Source organism: Homarus americanus, unplaced genomic scaffold (genome assembly GCF_018991925.1).
Source record: "Homarus americanus isolate GMGI-L3 unplaced genomic scaffold, GMGI_Hamer_2.0 scaffold57599, whole genome shotgun sequence".
Taxonomy (NCBI): Eukaryota; Metazoa; Arthropoda; class Malacostraca; order Decapoda; family Nephropidae; genus Homarus; species Homarus americanus.
Window position 1 is genome coordinate 6,894 of NW_024718906.1, and position 5,607 is coordinate 12,500.

Genomic DNA, 5,607 nt, shown 5'->3' on the forward strand with positions numbered 1-5,607 from the left:
ATCTGGTAGGGAGGGTTGGTGGGGGGTGGGGGGAGGGAGGGACCGACCAATCATCTGTTACCGTGTGAAGAATATTTTTTTTTTTTATTAACTGAAGATATTTGTTTTAGCTCATAAAATTCATACCAATTACCCGGTCAGAATATAATTTACATTGCTGGAATTCTTACAATTTGATGATCATTTTGAATATAAACATCATAGATTTTGCATTAGACATACAAATTTTAGATATAATGTTTACTCTGAGTAAATATGTTATCTTTTGTGCAAAATATATGACATTTATATTCAAAATATTCCTGGTCTTACAAGGAATCCTGCAATGTCAATTATATTATCCTAACTTTAATCTGAGGTATTATTTATTACTAAATGTTAAAATTTAGTTTTTTCACCCAACATCTCTTGAAGGGAGGATTGGTGGGGGGTGGGGGGAGGGTTGGGACTGACCGACCACCTGGCGTGGTTGGAAGAGGGGGGAGGCAAGGTGGGGTACTTTGATTGACAGATAGTGTTGTGAAGAATATTTTTTTTTTATTAACTGAAGATATTTGTTTTAGCTCATAAAATTCATACAAATTACCCGGTCAGAATATAATTTACATTGCTGGAATTCTTATAGTTCATCTGTGTACTTGGCAACAATGTTTGCTCGCATGTTATCAAAACATGGAGGGGAGAGAGCGTTCTGCAGCACTGTCTGAAACCCAGCGCTTAGCACTTTTGTGCCTTATTGACCAAGAGCCATTCATTGAGGACAGGTCTATAAGCAATACCATAAATGATAGGAAAAGAAAGGCCTGGGATGAAATTACTGCTTCATTCAACGCCAGCAACCCAGACCAACTCCCTCGCACGGCCAAGCAGCTCAAGAGGAGCTACGAACACATAAAAGGGAAGCAAGTATACGGTATGCTTCTTTCTAAGTTTAGTATTTAAATGTACGGTGTATTGCCATTAGGTTACTAAATTGAGTAGGATTAGAGTATTTAAGTGATGGGTCATGTGAGGAACCTCACCTCCTACCCAAGTAGACAGAAGGAAAGCTCTCATCTCACCTCCCCATTCTCCCTTCCTTCATATAATTTTATGATCACATTGAGTTATTTATCAAAATAAATGTTTTTTATGTCTACTTTCATAAATTATATATGCCTATATGCTATTCCATGCGGGTGTCTGAGTAAGGGCCGTATTGATAGTCATTACGACGATAATGACGATCACGATCATCATCTCGATGATCGTGTGTCGGGATGCAACCACCCAACGCTGAGTGCCATATTTCTAGGCACTTACATGAGCGTGTAAACACGGCAGCTCGTGTCGGATGGCAAAATTTTTTTTGGCCATGCGCGTGTGCCTAATGTATTATTTCACATAATTAGAAAGACGATTTAGAGAAATATTTTGTTATTTTATACCGGCACAATAATATATTGTAAAATATATTTTTTTATAAAATTGAACTTTATTATCTGTTCGAAACAAAATAGATAATTTTTTCATCTGAGCACTTGGCAACAATGTTTGCGCGCGGGTTATCAAACATGGAGGTAGTAAGAAAACGTTCTGCAGCTCTGTCTGAAACCCAACACATGGCACTTTTGCGCCATATTGAGCAAAGGCCAATCATTGAGGACAGGTCTACAAGCAACACCATAAATGATAGGAAAAGAAAGGCCTTGGGATGAAATTACTGCTTCATTCAACGCCAGCAACCCAGACCAAATCCCTCGCTCAGCCAAGCACCTCGAGAGAAGTTACGAGCACATAAAACGGAAGTAGGTACAGTGAACCCTCACTTTACGCGGTTAATTCAACCCACAGGGTACGGCGGAAAGTGAGAAACGCGTAAAGTGAATAACATAACATATGAGATTAAATGAAATAGAGACCGGCTGACCCCCAAACTCCACTTTTTCCAACACAATACCTATGTTCTAGTAAAAATAACATCTTAATTTTATGATGGTACATGCACACAATTAATACTTAAGAGAAATACAGTCGCCAAGTCAATGTCCATTCAAATAATGGACTCGACTCCCTCCCCCTCTTCTCACACTACACTCCTGGCTCTTCCCTCTCTGAGAAATTTTGGGGGGAAAACCAGGTATAGTAATAAATAATACCTCAAACTAAAGTTAGGATAATATAATTGACATTGCTGGATTCCTTGTAAGACCAGGAATATTTTGAATATAAATGTCATATATTTTGCACAAAAGATAACATATTTATTCAGAGTTTAACATTATATCTAAAATTTGTATATCTAATGCAAAATCTATGATGATTATATTCAAAATGATCATCAAATTGTAAGAATTCCAGCAATGTAAATTATATTCTGGCCGGGTAATTTGTATGAATTTTATGAGCTAAAACAAATATCTTCAGTTAATAAAAAAAGAAAAAATATTCACACCGTGCCAGATGGTCAGATGGTCCCTCCCTCCCTCCTACCCCCCACCAACCCTCCCTACCAGATAAATGTGTGGGAAAACCAGACTATTTACCTTTTTAGTAATAAATAATACGTCAGACTAAAGTTAGGATAATATAATTGACATTGCTGGATTCCTTGTAAGACCAGGAATATTTTGAATATAAATGTCATATATTTTGCACAAAAGATAACATATTTACTCAGAGTAAACATTATATCTCAAATTTGTATGTCTAATGCAAAATCTATGATGTTTATACTCAAAATGATCATCAAATTGTAAGAATTCCAGCAATGTAAACTATATTCTGGGCGGATAATTTGTATGAATTTTATGAGCTAAATAAAATAATTATACTTCACCCGTGTAAAGGGGTACACCCACTGCGGAATGTGAGCTTCTTGGGTTCTGGCAGGGCACCGCGTAAACGTGGAAACGCGGAATGTGGGACCGCGTAAAGTGAGGGTTGACTGTATATGTTTATTTCCAAGTTTAGTATTTAAAAATACGTTTTTTTGCCATTAGGTTACTAAATTGATTAGGATTACAGTATTTAAGTGACGTGTCATGTGAGGAGTCCCACCTCCTAACCAAGTAGACAGAAGGAAAGCTCCCATCTCACCTCCCCATTTTCCCTTCCTTCATATAATTTTATGATCACGTTCAGTTATATATCAAAATAAGTGTTTTTATGTCCACTTTCATAAATTATATATCCCTGTATGCTATTCAATGCAGGTGCCTGAGTCGTATTGACCATATAGTTTATATGTGCAAGTGTTAGCCATTGATTTATTTTTACTCCTAAGCGTGCTAGGTTAAAATTTTGTATGATGTCTGAAACAATAAATAAATTCATAATGAAGGAACTGGTATGGAGGATACATGAGTAAAAAGGTGCTTCAGCCACACTGTGTTAGGTTCTCTTGTTTGTCATCTTTAATTGCCAGTGAATAAATTGAACAAAACATGGAACACTAAGAATTAATACTTTATTGACATGTTTTATTTTTAGTAATAATTATGTACAAAAGATGAAAACTACAAGATTTTTTTAACTACAAATCGGTAAATGAAAAAACATTGATAAAAAATTATGGTTAATTGAAAAAAATTGGTGGATCAGTCATGTTTAATATTTGGTTAGGTAGGTTAAATTAACGTAAGGTTATGTTAAGTTCAAGTTAGGTGAGATGAGGTTAAGTTAGATTAAATTACAATTAGGTTAGATTAACTTAAATTTAGTTAAAGTTAGGTTAAAATAAAGTTAGGTTAAGTTAAAAATAGGTTAGCTTAAGTTACAGTTAAGCTAGGTAAGGTTAGGTTATTTCCATATATTCTGCCAGTTATTCACTGCCAATGGGTGCCCATTGTCATAGAACGAAGTTATACAGCATATAACTTTATATGAAACCGGTATTATTCTGCAGATTTGGTGTACTTTACATTAGGTGCCTGGCAATACTTTACGACCATGACATGCACCAAGAAGAATGGGCAAGTATGGGGTTGGTGCCTCCACACACTTGGCAAGCCCAAATATTCTGGCAAGATAAGCTTCAAACAGGCCTAGGCTCAGTTTCTGAAGGGGCATCTCAAAAGACTTGTCAGAAGCATATGAGTCCTCATTACCAGCATATCATAATAATTTTTATTGTAGATATGACTGTAGCCTAGTAGATATGTGTTAGCCTATTTTAGCCCTACTTCAAAACTTTTTTCTCTATTTGTTTTCGATATACTGGCAGTCCCCAATTTATGATGACGTTAGGGACCCAAATCCAGGTTGTAAGTCGAAAATGCGAAAATAAAACATAGAAAATCTTAAATGTGTCTCTCTTCTTCTTCTCAGCACCACAAAACTCTCACTTTTAAGCTTGCCAGCCATTTTAAAGGGAATTACAAACGAAAATTTTGTCAGTACACAGCGCAATCATTGGGACTCGAAAATACGTAATTTTAAAAAATTTTGGTATGACTGAGGCGGTCGTAAGTCCAGGAGTACCTGTACTGATGTAAGTGCACACTCAGCATCATAAAGTATAACCATGTTTTCTGACTCGATTTTTAATGGCAAATTTACATTTTTTTTAAACTATAAACAGGCTCTGTAAACATTGCTGTATTTTAAAATCCTACAAAACCCTCACATATTTCTTTTGTGCTGCATATATGTACAGTAAATGATATTAGTCTGTTCTGCATCCCGTTTGCCCATTGACATTGGTGATGAAAGCATGATAAAAGCCTATGCTGTTGCTATTAATGTTTGTACTGTATACAGCATTTATTTTCTTCTGTTTCTTTCAGATCTAAAAACAGAGATATAGAAGACCGAAAGAAACTAAAGGTACGTGTACACTGTAGACTTTTTAGCTAGATTTGCTCTAGCTAGAGCTCTTTAAATAGTGTAAACAGAAGTGAGAGCGCTCTAACTACAACTAGTCTCCGATCTCGGTAGGGTTGTTGTAGTGGACACGAGGTGGAGAGCAGGTGCTGAGACTGCTCTGGGTCTGTTTGTTGATTTAAATAGATTTCTTTCTTCTATCTAGAGAACTGCTTTACCACGCGAGTAAAATGTCGTCCAATGAAAGATAGAAGTGGGATAGTGATATGACTATATTATTAATACAACAATATGAAAGGTTCCCAGAACTGTGGAATGTGTCGTTGATGGAGTACCGCAATAAAGAAAAGAAGGCAAATGCTTTAAAAGAAATAACAAAGATATTAAATATTCCCGAATCAGAAATCACACGAAAGTGGCACAATTTGCGTTGCCAAATGAACAGCGAAATGAGAAAATTAAAAAAAGAAAAGTGGCATCGGGGCTGATGATGTGATTTTGAAAAGTACAGTCGGAAAACATAATCTCTAGCCCACTTGGGTCGATACTGGAGGTTAGTACAGCGTCCTTTCTGGACGGGGGCCCCCACTAACTATCACAAGGCAACACATGCATGAACACACACAGTTCTTATGAATCATCTTGCTGTATATAATGCAAAGCAGTCATAGTCGGGCTGTATACATGACATTATGTATAAGTATTGTATATGGCATTTTATATTCTGCATTATCTTCATTATATATGAACACGAAGAAAAATTACCATAGGTTGTAGTTACGAAAGTATGAATGGAAATAAACA

The 5,607-nt window shown here is 36.1% G+C and overlaps 1 protein-coding gene across 1 annotated transcript in view; it reads left to right on the forward strand.

The window, feature by feature from the left end:
- Window positions 1-3,717: 3,717 nt before the first annotated feature.
- The window catches only part of LOC121859875, a 33,132-nt gene continuing 31,242 nt past the window's right edge, over window positions 3,718-5,607 (forward strand). Inside the window, exon 1 of the mRNA XM_042356834.1 lies at window positions 3,718-4,806. The gene's annotated coding sequence lies outside the window, so the exon portion shown is untranslated. The remainder of the gene's footprint in view (window positions 4,807-5,607) is intronic.